The following is a 23,092-nucleotide window of genomic DNA, read 5'->3' as shown; positions in this document are numbered from 1 at the left end:
CATAATTTTCCAATCATAGTTTTAAGTTCTTTGTTCATCCTCTCAACTTGTCCTGAGCTCTGGGGATGGTATGGAACATGGAATTTGGGAGTTATTCCCAAGCAAGAATATATCTGATTTAGGACAGAATCAGTAAAATTACTTCCTCTATCAGAATCAATATGTGCTGGTAGTCCAAAGCGAGGAATAATTTTCTTTAAAAGTATCTTTGTAACAAAATCTGCCGTGGCTCGAGTCCCTTTGTTCTTATGAATTTGGTTCTTTTTGGTCATTTGAGGTAGTCTATATCGGTTGGTGCTGAGGAGAGTAAGTTTCCCATGTCTTAACTGCCACCATGCTTACCTGGAAGTCCCCCATTACTTTTCATAACAACTAAGGGGGGTGTAGTGCAGATTAGCCAGAGCAGTGGCTAGGATTGTTTTTTTTTAGGTGAGTGCTCTGGCTAATCTGCACTACACCCCCCTTAGTTGTTATGAAAAGTAATGGGTCTTGCATAAAATCCCTTCTCTCCTGAAATAATGCTACTGCCATGGAACAGATTCTCCTCAATTCATGTTTAAACTTTTGCAACAGGCTATTGGTGAATCAGCATGCTTCAGGTTTCTTCCAATCCATTCACCATTTGCAGTTCTGACCATATCATCCCCTTACTTAATAAAGTACAGTAGGTTCCTTCTACATCCAGGATCAAATAGAATGCTTTTTTGACTTCCAAATCCTTTTACATGTCAATATTCTTATCTACCTACCCCTGCCTCTCCCTTTTCTATTTTATTAAACTTTACTTCCTGATAATTAACTCTGGCCACCTTGCTTTTTCATGACCAAGATATTCCATTTCCTCCCTAGTGAATTTTCTCTGGCTATCACTCTTGCTTGGAATGTTCTCCCTTCTCATCTCTATCTCCTGGCTTCCAAGGATTCTTTCAAGACCAAACTGATATTCCACTTTTCAGTTTCCTCATCTTTAAAATGAGGGTGAGGTAGAAGAGATAATCTGTTATTTTCTGCCTTTAAAAATCTATCATTTCAGTACCTAAGTTTACAATCACAACACAGATTTTTAAGTATCTACCAATATTGTTATGAAAACAATTTTAAAGAATGAAAAAATAAGCTTATCATAACAGCATTTTCAGCTTTTCCTGAAGTATTAACCTGTGACCTTAGAGCACTAAATTTGAAGTTATCTTTAAATAATTTGTCTTCCTGAAAAAATGTAAAAGTACTAAGTTTGAGAGCATTTGGAGCATTTAACCATATGGAAAATTAACTTCATCCATAGACTTTGATCACTTTAAATTTATTTCAACTTAATTTACAAATGCTTATAGTTCTTCATCAATAACTTTGACAATAGGACAAATATTATTGTATTCAAATAACTATATACATGTTATATCCCAAGTAGAATGAAAGTATCTTGTCAGCAGGAACTGGTTTTCATTGAAGCATAAGAATTTAGTATATCTTCCATCTAGTAAATACTTAGTGAAAATACATAGATGGAATGAAAATAAGTTAAATAATAAAGACACAAAAGTTTAGTTCTAACCTCCAACTGAAAATCACAATTATATGAGAACAATCTCTATTAACTTATATTTTATCAGAATATAATCACTTTCATGGTATAAATTATGTATTTCCTAGAAAGAGCCAATCTATAATTTCTCTGAAGGAGGGCAGCAACCTCACAAGAATGTCAATTGATTATGAATACTTGTAATTTTTAAAATTTAAAATAAATGTTGCAGTGTCTACAAAGAGGGGACACTTGGAAAAAATACTCTTTTAAATTGAAAGATAGTTCTTTATGATGTCCTTCTACTAACTAATTTCTATTGAATCCCTAGGCAGAAAAATACAGAGATTTTTCTGTGATGTTTCAGGCCTTGTCAAAAAAGCACAATAGCTACTGAGCTCTCTGGAGAATGTGTAACCAGATTTTATATAATAAGATCCAGAAGGTGAGCTATCCAAAGACTATCTCCTCTAAATTGGCTATAGTACAGCTGGAGATTTATGCTTACATGTGACAAACCAGTGCCTTTTATAGTCTCATCTTTCATAGCACTCAGAAAACATATAAGAAATCCCTTGACTAGTGTCAGTGAACAACTTATTTCTCCAGGGAAAAATGGAAGATAAAGAATGGGAAACTAAAGGAGACAAAGAAGCTTTGCAACATCTTCAAAAATGCTTCCTGATTTGTTGGTTTCTGTAAAAATATCACAATGAATTTTCAAGAATATGTTGAAATCATTTTTTTTATCTGCAGGCCATTTCATTGACCCAGATGAAAAACTTGAATAGTCATCTCAATTCCCAATGGGTTTTATGAGGACTTACTGTTGATTTCATCTTTGATTAAATTAAATTTTATATTTTCAATTAATCAACATTTATTTTTCACGCTACCATTCCCAATTAAAAAGCAAACATAATATAGTAAATATTCATATTTAAGCAAAAAAAAAATCCTTATATTGTCCATACTGGAAAATGTGTTTCATTCTGGAACAAAATGTTTTGAGAAGCCTGGGGAGATCTTTATGAATTGTTGCATAGTGATATGAGGAGAATCAGCAGAACAATTTATACACTAACAAAAACATTGCAAATATGAACTACTTTTTTAAGACTTAAAAACTTCATCCAGTCATTCTTAAACATACTCCAATGAATCAATAATTGTTTTATCTACATCATCAGGGTCAACCACTGCCTGCCAACCATGTAGCCTGCAACATTTACAAATAAAAATACAACTTTATGAAAATGAAATTGGAAAACACTGTAAAAATAATTCAAAACAGAGCAGGACAGAGGTAATGTAAATATATGGTTTTCTAAGTAAGTATTTTATTCTGTAACCATGAAAAATGTGGTTTGCCAAGACTGTGAATTGCCAAATTTGTAAAGGTTTCAGCCAAACTATAAAGATAAATTTTAGTGTCTTGATTTAAAATCTAAAATTAAGTGGGGAAAGTTCCAAAACATAAAAATACCCAAGTCAGCTGGATTTTATGGAGATTTTAATTAATACAAATGAAGGAATTAAGGGAAGAAGAGAGAAAGAGAAAGAAAGAGAAAGTTGTAGAAAGGGCCTAAGGGAGAGCGAGTCAGTCTTTGTCACTCACCACTAGATCATCTCAAGCAAGCTCCAGTCATCCACTGAACTCCTGAACTGAGTTCTAATCCCCTCAAATTCTATAAGTCCCTTCCTTTTAAAGACATTTTATCTTATGTCACCTCCCCTAAATTTTCACATCTACCAATCACAGTAGACACTTTTTCCCAGGACTGCCCATTCTTAGTTCACATCTTCTTTTGTTCTCACCTTCTCTGGTTAGATAAAATCTACTAAGTACTTCATACCTCTTTTTGTTAAGCTTGCCTTTTGTAAGTTGCTTGACCTTTTAGTGATTAATTTAACCTTTATAGGTACTTAGCACCTTTTTTTGTATTAGATCTAAAAATAGACCTAGCTTAAGGTTCTAGCTTTATTATAAGTATGAGTTAGGGACTTTTATTGTTCAATCAGGAGTTTACAACTTTATCTTTCCCTAAGGCACTGTCTGAGTAGGGTGGAGTAATTTTAAAAGTTCTCAATACATTCCTGACCAAGTACCTCCATTGTTAAAAATGGGGAATAGCTTAATCAAATCTTCTGAAGTAGAGTCTGAGCAGTTTTAAGATTCATAATTCACAGAGATTTTTATGTACAGTTTAAATACCACTGGTCCATATGAAGCCAAACCAGCTCAAATGAGAAGAGGTATGAGGAGTGTGAAACTTTATAGGAAATGGCTTGTTGAAAATCATTTAGAAAATTTGATAGACTGAATTTTTCCCTGGCTTTTATTTCAAATTCTGCCACTTGGTATACATGTGACAGTAGACAAGTTACTTTACTTTTTGCTTGTCAGTTTCTTCATCTAAAAAGAATGAACTGAACTATTTGACCTATAAATTATCTTCATTACATCTGGTCATTCAGAATGAAGTTCTGAAATTTGAAAACACAGTCCTAATATTTGAACCTGCCCTTATAAATGGATTTTAAGCTTACTCAATATTTTCTTCAAATATGGGTGTTTTGACCATGCCTATTACTTTTTCTGAATGAGAAAGGTTTAGAGTTAGGCTTTCGAGTAATGAAATACAAGCCAAATTAATTGGTATTACTTTTTTTAAACACTTACCTTCTGTCTTAGAATCAATGCTAAATGTTCCATGGTAGAAGAGTGGTAAGGGCTAGACAATTGGGGTTAAATGATTTGTTAGCATCACATATTTAAGAAACATCTGAGGTAAAATTTTAACTTAGCTGACCTCAGTTTGTGTTACCTTTTAATGATGTAAGAAACATTTTTGTAAGCCCCTTAGTCTATGGATTTCCTCCTATTTAAAAATTATTGGGATACTTTCAGAGCTGAATTCCAAACTTACCCTACAATTATTTAATAAGATAAATACACCATAAATAGTTTTGCTCTGCCTAAAAATGTTCTAATTCTACACTTCCATACCTCTTCTGACCAAAGCTGAAGTAGGTCAAATCTGATGCTAGAACTTTGTCAGAACTATTGTGTAAATATTTCAAAACATAGCTACTGAGATTTAGGTGTGGTTGTGACCTCTCTTAGTTTGTTCTTGTGGAAATAACTTTACTGAATATGAAGGAGACAGTTAGAAAGTATAAGAAATGACAGAGTAACCAGAAGCTAATAATTTAATTATTTTGTGAAAATTGCTTTTTAAATGGCAAGTCTAATCCAAAGGTCTCATATGAACACTGAAGAGTAACATTATTTGTATGTGATTTGAGAATTCTGCTCCAACTTTGATGATATTCTTCTTCATTTTGCTTGAGTGTATAGTTTTATTTTTTTATTTTAATTTTATTTTATTCTTTAAAATATTTTTCTCTATTTCCATGATTTATTTTCCTTCTCACCCCTTTACCTTTCCTCCTCCCAGGGCCCAAAAGAAATTCCACTGAGTTGTAGAAAATTATTTGTTACTTATTTCCCCATTATTCATTTTTACCATAGAGCAATTTTTTAAAGTAAAAAACCCAAATCATATACCCATATAAACATGTGATAAGTGATAAATCATAAGTTTTTCTTTTGCATTTCTACCCCCAAAGTTCTTTCTCTCCATGTAGATAGCATTCTTTCTCATAAATCTCTCTGAATTATCCTGGATTGTTGTATTACTATTAGTATAAAGTCCAGTACATTGGATAATTTCACAATGTTTCACTTTAAGTTTACAATGTTCTCTTGGTTCTATTAATTTCATAAAGTGTTTAGTTTTAGGAACAATTACTTCATATGCCCAAGAAAATGACCTTACATATGTTTGTACCAATTTTTCTCCTTTCACCCCAAACTTCATCTTTATTAATTGAGTTGAAAGTAAGAAAAAGGGAGGGGAAAATTATAACAAATAAGCAAAGTCAAACAAAATTAACTGACATGCTATTCTCATCCAAAAAATATATGTCTCTGTACATTTTATCCCTTACCTACTTCTCTGTTAAAAGGTAAATAATATGCTTCCTCATATGCCCTCGGATTTGATCATAAATGGTAAGTACTTAAAATTTGTAATTATTGCTGTTGCTTTTTCTGTTTTTAACCTTATACAAAATGTTCTGCTCCTGTTCACTTCATTCTTGGCAGTCCATATTAACTGGTATTCTCTGAAATTTTCTTTTTTGGAACCTGTGTCCCAATAATAACTTATCTTATATTTTCATGAACAATTTATTCAGTGCAACCATTATCTGATTTCCTAAGGCAATTTAGTGCAAATTCTTTGATTCTAGTTATTGTCTTTCTCCTTTTGCATTCTCTTTTAATTCTCTCTTCAGGATCAGGATTATTTTTATTATTCCCCCTGTGGACAGATTATTGAAAAACTCAGTTCATTCTACAATGAACTGAGCTTTAATCTTTAGAGGGATAGAAAAAGCATATCTAAAAGCAAGGCAGAGCTGCAGGACCCTGCTGCTTTATTCACCTTAAAAGGTACACAGAGAAGTTTGAATTCTTGGGTTTAAGGAAAAGAAAGAAGGAAGATCCCAGTGCCCCTCCCTCATCTACTATGCTGAGACTCTGGTATCCATGGGATCTCAGGGTGAGGGTTCCAACTGGGACAGAGTACCTTTACCACATCTGCATGAAGCTCAGGGCTCTGACCACAGCTGGAAAAGAGGCAACTAGAAGAGAGAAGCAGAGAAGAAGCCACTGTGGTCGCAACCTTCAGCTACCACTCCTCTAACTTAGGTTCATGCCTAAGAAGCAGAGTAAGATGGATGGTAGCTTTGATTGTGATTGCGGTGAGTTGGAGCCACCTGATCACTAACAAAAGACCTCTTCTGTAAACCAACAACTGCCAGAGTTTTCTATTCAAATAAACAGTAAACAAATAAGGAGGAAAAGAAACAAAACTAACAGTGTTTACTGTCACCCTAGAAATGATGCTACTCATGAGCAGTCCATCACTGCAATATTTTTTTATGCAAATGGTCTTTATTAAAAGTCGGCCCCCCCAGGTGCCACACACACACTGGTCATCTCTGAGGCCCTTGTTCTCCATCTTGGAGCACAGTGTGATGTATTTGTCTGTGCTCATGTCATAGGGGCACATGGCAACGAGAAATTCCTGCAGTGGGAAGATTTCTGCTGAACCCCTTGTTCCTTGCAATTGTATAAAAGTCGGATGAACCAATGCTTGGACTTCTCATGCTGGCAGAGTTCTATAATGAGGTCTTCAGCATAAGGAGGCTACTTGTGGTCGAAGATGCCCAGGGTTATCAGCAGGAGCATGAGAGTCACATCCTGGGTAGCATAGAGATAGAGCTTTCTGGTGTCTCTGGGCAGAGCCAATTGGGGTCAACAACTCCAGCATGTTGTTATGCAGGGTATAGAGCAAGAGTCCCAAAACTGCGGCCCCTGAAGCCATTTATCTGGCCCCCACCATACTTCCAGAAGGGGCACCTCTTTCATTGATGGTCAGTGAGAGGAGCATTGCATGTGGCAGCACCACAAAGCTATGTGTCACTCATGTACAGTACTACTTCTGGTGACATAATCCTTTGTGTGGCCCCTTGTTCTGAAACTATCTAAACTGAATAAGAATGAGGCGCTGCACAAAGGATTATGTGGCTGCACAATGGAAGACATCAGCATGGTGAACGACGATCTGGGGAAGGGAATGCCACACTGTGTATACTGCTGCCCGTTATAGTAGTGGCAGTGATGGGCCTGTGCAAGGTGTGACTGCAGCCTCCACTATCCCAGACAGTGGTATACAGATTTTTTTCATAGTTTTTTTTTAAAAAGTCTGGCCCTCCAATGGCCTGAGGGACAGTGAACCTACCCCCTGTGTAAAATGTTTGGGAACCCCTAGAGAATGGGGCCAACTCCCTGGAGCCCTGCCCCTCCCTGTCACTGCTCCCCAGGATGAAGAGGGCTGTGTCAACAGCTCTCTGCTCCATCATGTAGGTGAACTTCTTGAGCATAAGGGAGCTGGGGAGTCTGTGAACCTTCTCTACTAGCTCATTGTCCAGTAGGAGGAAGCCTTTTGCAGTATATTTGCACTATGAGGAAAATGTTAGAGATGCCTATCATGTGCATATTTATTCACATTTTTAAAAAATGTTAACATGTTTAGCAAAGTAAAGCTGAGGACACAATTTGTCATTTCATTCCATTTGAGTTTCTTAAGTGTTTTCTTTAAGTGTCTGCAGAGTTGCTGCCCCTATCTTGAGCTATGGATACTGCAATCTTTCTAATTCTCAGTATGAGTTATAGTTTACAAACTGTAAATTTAAAGGGAACTCAATAGGCCTGGTTGTCACATGCAATGAGTATCAAGAAACCATCTTGCCATGGAAGCTGAGTTATTTTTCTCTCTTCTTGAAAGATCTTTCTTTTTGATACCAGTTTCCTTCTGTGTTTACAAAAGGTCATCAGTTTGAAAGGAAAATAATATTAAATGTTTTAAAATAGTTGATCTGGGCTCTCCGTATACAGACTTAAAACTATTGGGTTATGGTGCAATGGCTTAGTTTGTTTTTTTTTTTTTCTGTGAATAGACTGTGACAAAAGAATGACTGTCAAGAAAATTGTTCTCACAGATTCCCAGAGTGTTAACCATGCTTTACATGAAATCAAAATTATTAGAATACTGGACCATGACAACATTGTGAAAGCACTTAAAATTCTTGGTCCCAGTTGAAGTCAGTTAACAAATAATGTGAGCTCTCTGAAAGAAGTGAACAGTGTTTTTACATTGTTTAAGAGTACATGGAGATAGACTTGGCTAATCTGCTAGAGCAGGACCTTTTACTAGAGGAGCATGCCAGGCTTTTCATACATCAGCTACTATATTCAAGTATTTTCATTCTACAAATGTACTGCACAGAGATCTCCAACCATCTAATCTTTTTATTAATACTGAAGACTTGGTGCTCTAAAAAGGAATTCTTCAATTTCTTTAATTTAATGGGGATTTGGAGGTCCTCTTACCAGAGATGTGTAGGGATTAACCAGCCCACAGTGACAGAGTAGGAACTGGGAAAACCCCTGCTGAGCCAGCATCAGTTGCAGACTGTCAGTTGCTGACAGCTGGTCAGTCAGTTGCTGACAGTTAGGACTGGCAGTTATAGGAAGTTGGCTGCTGGGCATGAGTTGGTCTTTGGGGGTTGGCTGCTGTTTGTGTGGATTGGTGATTAGTTGGTGGTTTGCATTTAGTTGCTGGAATATAAAGATGGGCCTGTGCTTACTGAGAGGGCTTTTGGCTTTAGCCTTTAGAGGCCTTTTTGTGTCTGGGATCTCTAGAGAGCAGGAAGTCTGCCTCATAGACAACGATCTGCTCTCAGTTGGCTAGTGACAGTTTGGGCTGCTATAGAAAACTGTTTGAAGGAATGAGTGAGTGGCTGTCTATTATTTTAGGAAGTTAGGTAGTCAGTATATCATTTATATCATTTATAGATAGTGTAGTTTAGATAGGCCTGGTGTGTGCCAGTAAAGAAGAAGCTGTCATCAGAAGACAATTAGAGGTAGTTATTAGGAATTTTAGGTAGTATTAGGAATTTTAGGTATATTTATAGGGTATAAGATTAGTAATCTTTCTTCTTTTTTATCTCTCCCTCCTTTACTATATTCTTTTAATATCTCTATTTTAGTTAAACTAAATTGTTAATTATTAAAAGTTGCTAGAAGTTTTCTTTTCTCTGAGTTAAAGGGATAATACTAATTTACAACTCTACTATATTCTCATTAAAACTTAAATTATTAAAAGTTGCTCTCTTATTTTTTCAAAGCCCTTATGTTAACTCTTATATTTAATTGGAGACCGTGAAGGGACACTCAAACCTACAACCTTCTGATTATTTTTCTTACTTTTTACTAAAACTATTCCTAAGTCAAGTTCTTAGCAGTTAATTCCCTTACAACTATTGATACATTATTTTAAGTATCACCATCTACTGACAGAAAGTAGAACTGCAAACAAAATTAACAAATTAACTATTATTCTGGGCAGTCTAGTTCAATTTGTTTCTTGTCTATCTAAACTGACTTATCATCCAATAGAATATTTCATAGTGGTTCTATATAGCACTGTTCCTAGCTGTATTTATAGTGATAGGAGTCTTGACATTTTGCCTATTCTTCCTCATGAAGAAACAGAATAATAGTTTTGCTGAACTAAAAGTTCACCTTGAAGAAAAACAAGAAAATAACTTGAATGACCTTAAAAATCTGAAGGAGATTTTGGAGGATCTCAAAGCTTATGTAAAAAAGCATTGAGGAAGGCTTGAAAGATCTCCAGAGTAAGAAGAGAAATTTATCTCTCAACACTCCATCATTATTAGAGCTGACTCAGTCTCTGTTCAGTTGTGCTCCATGCAATTCTGCTCATACTAAAACCACCTCAACTCCTCCTTATAAAGTTCCAACTATCTCTAAATCTACCCCAAATACTCCCATTAATTCTATTTCCTTAACTACATTCATTAGCTGTTCTATGGCAAATAAAATAAAAAAAAACAAGAGGCAAAAACCAAAAATAATTCAGTTACGAGTCTATTCCTTTTGAAAGAAGCACCCAACTTTGATAAGAATGGAGAAGTAATTTTTCTAAGGCATCATACATCATTCACCCCCCAAGATATGGAGATATCCAAGCAAAATATCCTCATTTTGAGAATAAGCCAATTGTAATTATTACAAATCTAGAGAACATTTTTGCATGTATGAGCCCATATAGATTGATATTGAAAATTTGCTCCAAGTTTTTTTGACAGAAAGAGAGAAAATAAAATTGTCTCTCTTGTCAATCTGGCTCAAGGAAGGAGAGCAGTTTGTGGCCTCTGCAAGACCCAAAATGGAACTCCAACAATTAGCAAGATTATACAAGACTACACCAGGCTAGAGGGGAATGATTAACCACAATGAAAGCTTGCTCTGATAGGTCTGGTACATGGATGAAATTTGAAGATCTTAAACAAAATCCCAATGAAAATCTTTCCTAATTTATGCATAGTCTTATTAAACTGGGAGGTAGATATATAGACCTGGATATTGCCAGAGAAAATTTGTGGAAAACTATTGTAAAGTGGTCAGAGATTATTTTAAGACCAGTTATCCAAATTGGGATAATATGAACCCTGAAGAATTGAGGAGAGTAGCAGTTTATGTATTCAACAGCCATGAAAATAAATATGAGTAGAACAGTGATTTAATAGAGACATTAAGGAGAGGAAATAAAGTGTAAAGGAGAGACTTCTGGTGTGAACTTTAAAATTACTCCACCCTACTTAGACCTACTTTAGAGGAAGATAAAGTTGTAATCTGATTGAACATTGAAGGTACTTAGTTCTCACCTTATAGTGAAGCTAGAACTTTAAGCTAAGTCTATTTTTAGGTCTTAATACAAAAAGGTGTTAAGTAACTATAAAGGTTAAATTAATCACAAAAAAGTCAAGTATCTTAATACAAAAAGATGTGAAGTAATTATAGAGGTTAAATTAATCACAAAAAGGTCAAGTAACTAACAAAAGGTGAACTTAACAAAGAGCTGTTAAATAACTCAAAAGATATAATCAAAGAATATGAGAACTAAAAGTATGGGCTGTTCTGAAGAAAGCCTTTGATGTGATTGGTAGATGTGAAAATTTAGAGGAGGAGACACACAGGTGAAATTCTATATATTTGGGATTTTTTTGCCTCTCAGAAGCCTCTCTTTCCTTGTTCGGTGGTGGAGAGTTACCTAAGAGCAAGGTGCTGGCCCTTTTGGCATCTTAGCATGGCTACAAGCTATTGTATGGTTGAGTGGTAAGTTTCTGGCTGAATTTCCTCCTTTACTTTCCAACTTTAGTCTTGTAGAAGCCTTTAATCTTCAGAGACCTAGAGGCAGGGATTTTAAATACCCACTGGCACAGGCCAGGCAGGAGAAATCCTATATCCTCTTCCCTCCATCTCTTAAAATTCCTTCCCTCTATATTAATTAATTTTCCATAAATTTCCAGATTGACTTGGGTATTTTATTTGGCGACCAATTAAATCTAGATTTTTAGGTCACAAACCTAAAATAATCTTTATACTGGGTAAACATGGTGGCAGTCTACATTCAAGACTCTTCCTCTCTTTAGCACCCACCGCTATAGACTACCTCAAAAGACCAAAAAAAAAATTCACAAGAATGAAGGGACTCTACAGTAGGGCACAGCATTGAAGGTACGTGGGATTTGGGCATTTCCACACAATAAGGGGGTGAAAAAGCTCCCATAAAAGCACAAGCTGATCTACCCTCCCCCACCCCACCTATGGAGGCAGAATCAGAGCCAGCACATGCCAGAATCAGAGAGTGAGCAAGGGGCATCTCTTGAATGAGTAAGGGGCACCTCTAGGTCCTTGGGAGCTGACTAAGACCATCAAAAACCTACCCCTGAGAGAAGCTACACCTGAAACCCTGGCAGGCTAAAGAGTTCAGACTGTGGGGGCTCACGGGAAAATAGCACAGAGAACGGCAGGGAAAAACAGAAGCTGCAGAGATTTGAGAGCTTGCCTTAGGCAAAATCTTTGCTCCTTAACTCTATACACAGCTTTCCCATCTCGATGACATTTCTGAGTAAAAAGGGAAGGAAAAACCTCCACAATGATGGCAAATTGTGATTAGGAGAAACAAACTCCCTCTAAGAAAACAGGAACAAGGGATAGACCCGCAAAAATCTTTACAGAGAAAAAACCCAGGCTGCAGAGGAAATAGAGGAAAAAAACTTAAATAAACCCAAAACCTTCCCCCCAAAATGGAAATTGTCCACAAGCTCTTAAAGAATTTAAATTAGAACTTATAAAAAATAATGGAAGCCTTCTAGCAAGAAAAGTGGGAAATAGTTGAAAAAACATAACAGTTTAGAGGATAAAAATTCCCAACTGTAGAAACAGCTGAAAGATACGCAAAACAGGATAGACCAAACTGAAAAGGAAAACCAATCTTTAAAAATCAGAATTAGGAAACTGGAAGACAATGATCTTGCAAAACAGCAAGAATTAATGAAGCAAAGTCAAAAGACTGACAAAATAGAAGAAAACATAAAATATCTCACTGACAAGATGACAGATCAGGAAAACAGAGCAAGGAGAGACAATTTGAGAATCACTGGTGTACCTGAAAATCCAGAAATAAAATGAAATCTTGACATCATAATACAAGAAATCATCCAAGAAAACTGCCCTGATGTCCCTGAACAAGGGGGATAAAATAAAAATATAAAGAGTTCATAGAGCACCCTCTACAATAAATCCTCAAAACACAACTCCCAGGAACATAATTGTTAAATTCCAGAGCTTTAAAGCTAAGGAGAAAATGTTATAAGAAGCCAAAAAGTGAATTCAGATACCAAGAAGCACCAATGAGGATCATACAAGACCTGACAGCTCCCACACAAAAGGACCTCAAGGCCTATAACATGATATTCAGAAAGGTAAGAGAATTGGCTCTTCAACCAAGGATTACCTATCCATCAAAAATGACTATATACTTCCAGGGGAAAGTATGGGCATTAAAAAAATAGGAGATTTCCAAGTATTTGTAAATAAAAGACCAGAACTAAGTGGAAAGTTTGAAATCCAAACACAAAGACCAAGAGAAACATGAAAAGGTAAATAAGAAAGAGAGGGAAAAAATGTGAAAAAACATTTTTTATTCAAATTCTCCTCTTTAAGGGCTACAATTAGACCAAATTATATATATTAATATATGAGGGAAATGTTATTTGCAACTCTCAAAAACTATATTAATTATTATAGTAATTAGAAGAATCATTCACAGGAAGAGATTGGGGCATTATGGACTATTTAAATGATATGCAAAAAAGAAAAAAGGAAGGGGGGAATTGAAGATGGCACCAAGAGATACTTGAAGAAATAAAACACATAGGATAATCTTTATCACACAAAGATACACATGGGAAGGGAAGGGAAAAAAACTCGTATAAGAAGGAGAGGAAGAGAGAGCTAATGGGTAATACTTAAGCTTTACTTTCAGTGAAATCAATTCTGAGAGAGAAGACCATCCAGATCCATTGGGGACTTGAATTCAATCTTATCCTACAAGGTAAGTGAGAAGGAAAAACTAAGGAGTATAGGTGAGAGGGAGTACAAAATAGGAGGGAAGAAGATGGAAAATGGAACTGAAAAGAAACTAAAAAAAAGTAGGGAACAAAATGGTAGAGACCAAAAAGGGAAGCATATTAAGGGAGGGGTTTAGGGGGATTGATTAAAAGTAAACCACTGATTTATAAGGATATAGCAAAAGAAAAAAGGACAGAACTAGGAGAGGATATCAAAATGCTGGGAAATACACAAGTGTCAATCATAACTTTGAATGTGAATAGAATGAACTCACCCTTGAAACAAAAACAAATTGGAAAGTGAATTAGAATCCAAAATCCTACCATATGTTGTCTACAAGATACACACCTGAGGCAGATAGATACTCACAACATTAGAATTAAAGGTTGGAGCAAAATCTATTGGTCCTCAACTGAGAGAAAGAATGCAGGAGTTGCAATCATAATATCTGAAGAAGCCAAAATAAAAATTGATCTGATTAAAAGGAATATGGAAGGTAACTACATCCTGATAAAAGGCAGCATAGACAGTGAGGAAATATCAGTAATCAACATGTATGCACCAAACAGTATAACATCCAATTTCTAAAGAAACTAGTAGAATTGAAGGAGGAAATAGATAGTAAAACTATACTAGTGGGAGACCTGAACCTACAGCTATCAAATTTAGATAAATAAAATAAAAAATAAGAAATAAGAAAGAGGTAAAAGATGTGAATGAAATCTTAGAAAAATTCGAGTTAATAGATATCAGGAGAAAAATAAATAGAAAAAAAAAAGGAAAACACCTTTTCAGCAGCACATGGTACATTCACAAAGATTGACCATGTGCTAGGTCATAAAAACATGGCAAACAAATGCAGAAAAACAGAAATAATAAATGCAACCTTTTCAGATCATAATGCAATGAAAATAATAATCAGTAAGGGAACATCGAGAAAAAAATGAAAAAAAATAATCAGAAATTAATAATATGATACTCCAAAATTGGGTAGAGAACAAATCAATCATAGAAACCATAATTTCATTGAAGAAAATGACAATGATGAGACACATCCTGATACATCCTGATAAATCTATTTGATTAAGCCAAAGCAGTACTCAAGCGAAAATTTATATCCTTGAATTCATATATTAACAAATTAGGGAGGGCAGAGGTCAATGAATTTGACATTCAAATCAAAAAACATGAAAGGGAACAAAGTAAAAATCCCCAGAAGAAAACTAAATTTAAGATCATAAAAATTAAGGGAGAAATTAATAAAATTGCAAGTGAAAGAAATACTGAACTAATAAACAAGACTAGAAGCTGGTATTTTGAACAAACAAACAAAATAGACACAGTACTGGTCAATCTAATAAAAAAAAGGAAAGAAGAAAACTAAATTGACAATATCATAGATGAAAATAGAGAGCTCACTTCCAATGAAGAGGAAATTAAGGCAATCATTAAAAACTATTTTGCCCAATTATATGGCAATATATATGCCAATCTAGGTAATAGGGATAAATATTTACAAAAATATAAATTGCATAGATTAACAGAAAAAGAAATCGAATTCTTAAATAATCCCATATCAGAAAAAGACATTGAACAAGCCATCAAAGAATTCCCTAAGAAAAAAATCCACAGTGCCTGATGAATTCACAAGTGAATTCTATCAAATATTCAAAGAACAGCTAATCCTAACACTATACAAACTATTTGATACAATAACCCAAGAAGGAGTTCTACCAAATTCCTTTTATGACACAAATATGGTATTGATTCCAAAGTCAGGAAGGTCAAAAACAGAAAAAGAAAACTGAAGACCAATCTCCTTAATGAACATAGATGCCAAAATCTTAAATAGGATACTAACAAAAAGACTCCAGAAAGTCGTCACGAGGGTTGCTCACTATGATCAGGTGAGATTTATACCAGGAATGCAAGGATGGTTCAATATTGAGAAAATCATCCACATAATTGACCATATTAACAAGTAAAGCAACAAAAATCACATGCTTATCTCAATAGACACAGAAAGAAATCCTTATACAAAATACAAAACTCATTCTTAATGAAAACACTAGAAAGTATAGGAATAGTAGAATCTTTCCTAAAACTAATACAAAGTATTTTTCTAAAACCATCAGCTAACATTATCTGCAATAGGAATAAACTGGATACATTCCAAATAAGATCAGGAGTGAAACAAGGATGCCCATTATCACTGCTATTATTTAACATTTTACTAGAAATACTAGCAGTAGCAATTAGAGAAGAAAAATAAATTGAAGGTATTAAAATTGGCAATGAAGAGACCAAGCTATAATTCTTTGTGGATGATATAAGAATCCTAGAGAATTAACTAAAAAGCTAGTGGAAATAATCAACAACTTTAGCAAAGTTGAAGGATAAAAAGTAAACTCACATAAGGCATCAGCATTTCTATACCTCCAACCCATCTCGGCAGCAAGAATTAGAAAGATAAATTCCATTTAAACTCACCCTAGACAATATAAAATACTTAGGAATCAATCTACTGAGACAAACACACTAACTATATGAATACAACTACAAAACACTTTCCACAAAATTAAAAGGAGATATAAATAATTGGAAAAACCATTAACTGCTCAAGAGTTGGAAGAGCTAACATAAAAAAATGACCATCCTACCCAACCTTATTTACTTATTTAGTGTCATAACCATTGAACCACCAAAAAACTTTTTTACTGAATTAGAAAAAAAACATAAAGCTCATTTGGAAGAACAAAAGATCAAGGATATCCAGGGAAATAATGAAAAAAAAAAACACAGAGGAAGGTGGTCTTGCAGTACCAGATCTCTAATTTTACTATAAACCAGTGGTCATCAAAACAATATGGTACTGGTTAAGAAACAGAAAGGAGGATCAGTGGAATAGACTTGGGATAAGTGACCTCAGCAAGATGGTCTATAACAAACCCAAAGATCCCAGCTTTGGGGATAAAAATCCATTATTTGATAAAAACTGCTGGGAAAATTGGAAGACAGTGAGGGAGAGATTAGGCTTGGATCAACACCTCACACACTACACCAAGATAAACTCAGAATGGGTGAAAGACTTGAACATAAAGAAGGAAACTAAGTACATTATGTGAACACAGAATAGTATACATATCAGAACTTTGGGAAGTGAAAGATTTTAAAAACCAAGCAAGACTTAGAAAAAGTCACAAAATATAAAATCAATAATTTTAATTACATGAAAATAAAAAAGGTTTTCTACAAACAAAACCAATGTAACCAAAATTAGAAGGGAAGTAATTTGGGAAACAATATTCATAACAAAAACCTCCGACAAAGTCTAATTACTCAAATTTACAAAGAGCTAAATCAATTGTACAAAAAAATCAAGCCATTTTCCAATTGATAAATGGGCAAGGGACATGAATAGGCAATTTTCAGTCAAAGAAATCGAAACTATTAATAAGCACATGAATAAGTGTTCTAAATCTCTTATAATCAGAGAGATACTAATCAAAACAACTCTGAGCTACCACCTCACACCTAGCAGATTGGCTAACATGACAGCAAAGGAAAGTAAAAAATACTGGAGTGGATGTGGCAACATTGGGACATTAATTTATTGGTGGTTGACTTCTGAATTGATCCACCCATTCTGGAGGGCAATTTGGAACTTGCCCAAAGGGTGCTAAAATACTGATTCAGCCATAGCACTGCTGGGTTCATACCCCCAAGAGATAAAAAGGAAAAATAAATGTACAAGAATATTCATAGCTGTGCTCTTTGTGATGGCAAAAAATTGGAAAATGAGAGGATGCCCTTCAATTGGAGAATGGCTGAACAAACTGTGGTATATGTTGGTGATTTGTTGGTATATATTGTTGGTATATGTTGGTATATATTGTGCTCAAGGGAATAATAAACTGGAGGAATTCCATGGAACCTGGAACAACCTCCTGGAAGTGATGCAGAGTGAAAGGAGCAGAACAAGGAGAACATTGTAAACAGATTCAGATAGACTGTGGTACAATTGAATGTAATGGACTTCTCCATTATTGGCAATGCAGTGATCCTGAGCAACCTGGAGGCATCTATGAGAAAGGACACTATCCACATTCAGAGGAAAAACTGTGGGAGTAAAAACACCAAAGAAAAACAACTGCTTGATTACATTGGTCGAGGGAGATATGATTGGGGATATAGACACTAAAGAAAAATCCTAGTGCAAACATCAATGGCATGGAAATAGGTTCTGATCAAGGACACATGTAATACCCAGTCAAATTGCACATTGGCAATGGGGGTTTGGAGGAGGGGAGGGAGGAATAGGATATGATTTTTGTAACCATAGAATAATGTTTGAAATTGACCAAATAATATTAAAAAAAAGTTTTAAGGAAGAAATTGAAAGAGAAAAATCAAATCAAGCAGTGGCCATAGCCTCTTTGCAAGATTACACAAATCAAGATTACAAAACAATGTGTTACTTTTTATAGTGCTGAATATAGGTTACTTTTGTCCTGCCAAATCATGGATCCCCATTATTCCCATAAGGGCCATCTTTCTGAAGGATTGGTTACTAAATGGTACAGATCTTCACAACTTTTACTTTCTCCTAATAACTATATTAAAGCTATTTTCTTTGGAATGCTGACTGGGAAAACCTCTTTGTAGGTGTGAATTTTATATTTACTCCACCCTGCTTAGTCTTTATTATTCTATCAACCAGGACTGTAAACACCCACACTTAAGGATTAAATGTAGGGGAGGATGGTCTGTGACCTGTGTGTGCTAGCAAGTGATAAATCAGAAACAATTGATTGACCCCCTGGGCTGTCCTAAGTCAAGTTTAAGTCACCATTGGTACATGTGAGACACAGGAAGTGATGTTGCCTTTATATTTCACTTCACTTCCAGTGAGGGGGGTTTTTGTGCCTTTGGTGGCATTTGCAGCTTTTGTGGACATGGGTGGTGGAATTTATCTTGAGGGAGCTCTGAAGAATGGTCTAGGTGTGATGGCTTCCCTAAATGACCACGTGGTGAGTGATAAGGCTGACTCCCTTTTCCCTTGACCCTTCTGAAGTTTCCAGCCTCCAAGGAGGCCCCTTATCTTGGAGGAGGCCTCCTAGATTGAAGCTGAGCTAGATTTAATCTTCTTGGAAGTCCCCTTGGCTGAGAGGCCTCTGATCTCCCCCTGGCTTAGGCCAGCCTGGAGTAGATTTTCATCCTTTTCCCTCTTTCTCCTTCTTAATTTCTTCCTTCTATTGTAAATTAACCACCATAAAATCCCACTCTGAATTGAGTATTGTAAAGGATAATTTAGTGTTGTGACTTACACTATGTTATTTTGTCGCCATGGATATCCCAAATATAAAAAAATATATATTTATGTAACCAAGTCAGCTGGAAATTTATGGTGATTTAATTGATATAGTGGAAAGAAATTAAGAAGAAGGAAAGAGGAAAAGGATGTAGGATTTCTCCTGCCAGGAGGAAGACCAGAGGCTCTAGGGAGATAAGGTTTTGAAGGGTGAGGAGGAAGGAATCAGCCTGAAGTCTAAAAGGCTCAGCCAAGATGCCTGAACCTGAATCAGCTCAAGGGCAAATTCACTGAGAAATCCAGACAATACCTGCCACCACTCCAAGATGTTGGAATGCTTAGATCTCTACCAGCCAGAGTTGCCTCTCTGGGGAAAGAGGGAGAAGGGAGGAAGTGACGTGTCTTATATAGATGGTTTTACATCACTTTCCTGTGTCTCATCTGTACCAATGATAGCTTAGCTTGACTTAGGACAGCCCAGGGGTCTGTCAGCTGTTTCTGCACATGTCTGTTGAAGGCCATCTTCTCAGATAATTAAATCTTTCAGTATAATGCAGACATTCCTGATCTTGTTAAAATAAGTAGGGTGGAAAAATGTAAAATTCCTAAGACTTTATTCTGTTAAACCAAGTATCTCCATTGTTACTAATCAGGAAATAGCTTAATCAGATCTTCTAAAGTACAGTCTGAGTAGGGTGGAACAGTTTTAAAATTCACAGTATTGAATTAGGATTTTAAATTTAAATCCCTGGTTACCAGTAAATAATATATTTAGTCTCAACCCAAAAATTCACCCTTAACATAGGTACACATGAACTTGAACAGATAAACCTGATTTTAGAATCTATTCCTGTTGTACATGAGGAAGATCATATGGAGCTTCTCAGTGTTATCCTAGTATACATAAAAAAAATAAATATGACTGAGCCACAAAAACCATTAACTCAGCTTCTTTCAGGAATTAGTCATGAAGATACCTTGAGAATGGAAAACTCAACACCCACAATCTTGCATCGTCTCTAGCACAGACCACCTTTATATGTGCTTAGATGAGTTCAACTTCTTTTTCCATCTTTTTTTAATTCAGTGCCATTTCCACTTTTCAGGAAGTACAGGCAAACCTCTGATGTTAGAGTCCTAATATAGTTGTTCCACTAAACTTGGTGAAAATAATTTGTTGTACAAATCTTTGTTAGATATTTTCCATTTTTCATGTATTTTTGTCCAATTTCATTAAGTGTTCTTAGGATGATTTGGCTTAACTGGATATCTGGATGAGCTTTTTGCAAACTTTTTTCTGCATAGGAGACCATAGGAGGTTAAGAATCTGAACCAGTGTTCCTATTGGCTTCCATGTTTCTATGTTTGGCAAGGAGATCAAATGTTTTTATGAGGTTCCTTTGGTCTCCTCCTTATTATGGAAGTTGATTTACATGGGTCCAACTTCCTTTAGAAATTGTTATAATCTGTTAAAGTCTATTCTTTTGTTTTCCATTTTTTAGCACTGGACAACATTTTTACATTCAGTCAGTTTGTAATTATTCAAATGAACACCATATTTTCTTATTTAAAAAAAGAATCTCTAAAACAAAATCAAATGATTGACAAAACAGAAAAATATGAAACACATTTTAAAGTATGTATTTATTCATTCCATTGGATGAGAATAGTCCTATTATAAATATAGTCAAAAGTAAAAACAATAGAAAATATTACAAAATAAAAAGTACAAATTGCATTACTTAACAAATATGACTACAAGTAGTTGAAATTGGAAATAAGATAGCTTAAATTGGAAATGTTTGACTCAGCAAAGCATACAAATTCTTTTTAGACAGATTTATATAAGAATACAGGACAATTCCATTTTACCCTTGAAAGTATTTCAAAGGACCAAAGTACAAAGATAATATATTCCTGACACAATTTAATTGCTGTTAGGAATATTTATATTGTTAATTTTTAAATCCCCAAGGTGTATCATTATTTATTATATTATTTTATTTTTATAAATTAATATTATTATGTATTATTATATAAATTATATATATTATATAAATTATATATTATTATATAAATATTATAAAAAGTGATTATCTTGTTACCATATTTTATCCTATGTTAAAATCCTACTGTAACAAAGGAAAACAAATAAAACCAAGAGCACTAGATAATCAGAGGCCACTTTAACAGAGTAACCAAAAGTACAGAATCACTATATCAACGAATATAGAAACTCCATCATTCAGAGAAAATTTGTTCTGCTCTTTAGACAAAGTTTTTCCTCTACCTCATTTCCTTCCCCCCAATTTTTCTTCAAGCATCTGGTCAATGCACATTTTAGACAGGGAGGTGGTTCTGGACCTGGCGATCTCCTAATCCCATTTCCTCTGTACCTGCATTTCCTTGCACCACTTGTCAAACTCCAGGTTGGGGTAGGAGTGATCAAACACAGCATCATAGTTCCCATTACTGAGCCAGCTCAGCCAGATGCTAGGCTGGAGTGAGTCCTCTGGGCCCAGCTAGTGAATCATAGTGGAGACTTTAGGGCTCTCCAGGCTCCCTCCTGTAGTTATGTTGATGTTGACCCTGAGCATTTGCCCCATGACTATCAACTCAGGATAGCCAACCCAGACTCCATCCTGTGCCCCAGCAATGATGAACACAAAGGGGATGTCACCCTCAATGAGGGGGCCAAAGTGGTCCAGATGGTCTGCAATGTAGTGCATGGCCTGCTCTCACAATTCTTGGTGCAGACTCTGATCTCCATACACCACATTGCTCATGGCTGGGTACAGATAGTTGCCATCAGGAATGATGTGGAAGCTACACTTGCTCCTCTGTTGTAGGTACCTGTCCTGCTTCTCCACTCGGCCAGGTACAGGGTCAGCTCCTAGTCCTTGGAGCCTAATGGGGCAGGGAGGATGAGGAGGCAGGGCCTCTGCAGCTGGGAGGCTAAGGGCAGGCTGGGCTCAGCTAGTGATGTGGGCATGACTCACTCCCAGCCTCTGGAGCTGCCTTAATGGGGCTGTGGTTTGCCCCAGCCACTGGGGCCAGAAGACACAGAGTTGATCCTGCATGGGCCAGGGCCTCCTTGTGTTCCCTCAGATGGAATTACATCTCCATAAAAGGCAGTATAATGAAGAAATATCAGTACTCAACATATATGTACCAAATGGTATAGCATTTAGATTTCTAAAGGAGCTTAAGGGGGAAATAGATAGTAAAACCATACTAGTGGGGCACCTCAACCTTCCTCTATCAGAACTAGATAGAGTGAACCAAAATATATATTTAAGAAACAAGGGAAGTGAGTGAAATATTATAAAAAAGTAGAGCTAATAGATATATGGAGAAAAACATATAGGAATAAAAAAGAATATACGTTCTTTTCGGCAGCACATGGCTCATATAGAAAGATCAACCATATACTAGGTCATAAAAACATTGCAAGCAAATGCAGAAAAGCAAAGATAATAAATGCATTTTTTCAGACCTTCCTGCAATAAAAATCATAAACATTAATCAATGTAGAGCAGAATAACATGTACACATGAATAAGTAATATACATGCACCTCTTTGAATTCCTTTACTTCCTCAATATTTCAAGATTATTGGAAAAGCTAAGATGAAGAAGTAGGGAAATGCAAGAACAGATAAGGTTGGGGAATACCACTGTCAGCTGCACTCTAGATCCTGACAGTCCATGGAAGGGGAGATTTCAAAAGAAAAACTGATTTAGGGTTGTCCTTGTTGCTCAGTCTTTTTTTAGTTATGTTCTACTCTTTGTGACCTCATCAGCGTTTTCTTGGCAAATATCCTGGAATGGTTTGCATTTCCTTCTCAAATTAATTTTACCATCGAGAAAATTGAGGCAAATAGAGTTTGGTGACTTACCCAGAATCACATAACTAAAAAGTGTCTCGGGTCATATTTGAACTCAGTAAAATAAGTCTTTCTAACTTCAGGTCTGGCATTCTATCCATTGTTCCATCTAGCCACACAACAGATATACTAGGTATGGCTCAAAGTTTAATAGAAGCAGAGCTCTGAATTCTATAGTATAAAAATCAATGTGAATAGGTGTGAGGATATATAAAGGGAAAAATTAGGCCTACT

General features: G+C 35.6%; 1 pseudogene; it reads right to left on the bottom strand.

Annotated features, from left to right (window-relative positions):
* Window positions 1-21,263: 21,263 nt before the first annotated feature.
* Window positions 21,264-21,964, bottom strand: LOC100019901 (OTU domain-containing protein 1-like; annotated as a pseudogene).
* Window positions 21,965-23,092: the final 1,128 nt, after the last annotated feature.

This window comes from Monodelphis domestica, chromosome 6 (assembly GCF_027887165.1).
Source record: "Monodelphis domestica isolate mMonDom1 chromosome 6, mMonDom1.pri, whole genome shotgun sequence".
Classification (NCBI taxonomy): Eukaryota; Metazoa; Chordata; class Mammalia; order Didelphimorphia; family Didelphidae; genus Monodelphis; species Monodelphis domestica.
Note: the sequence above shows the minus strand (reverse complement) of the source record. Positions and strands in the feature narration are given on the sequence as shown.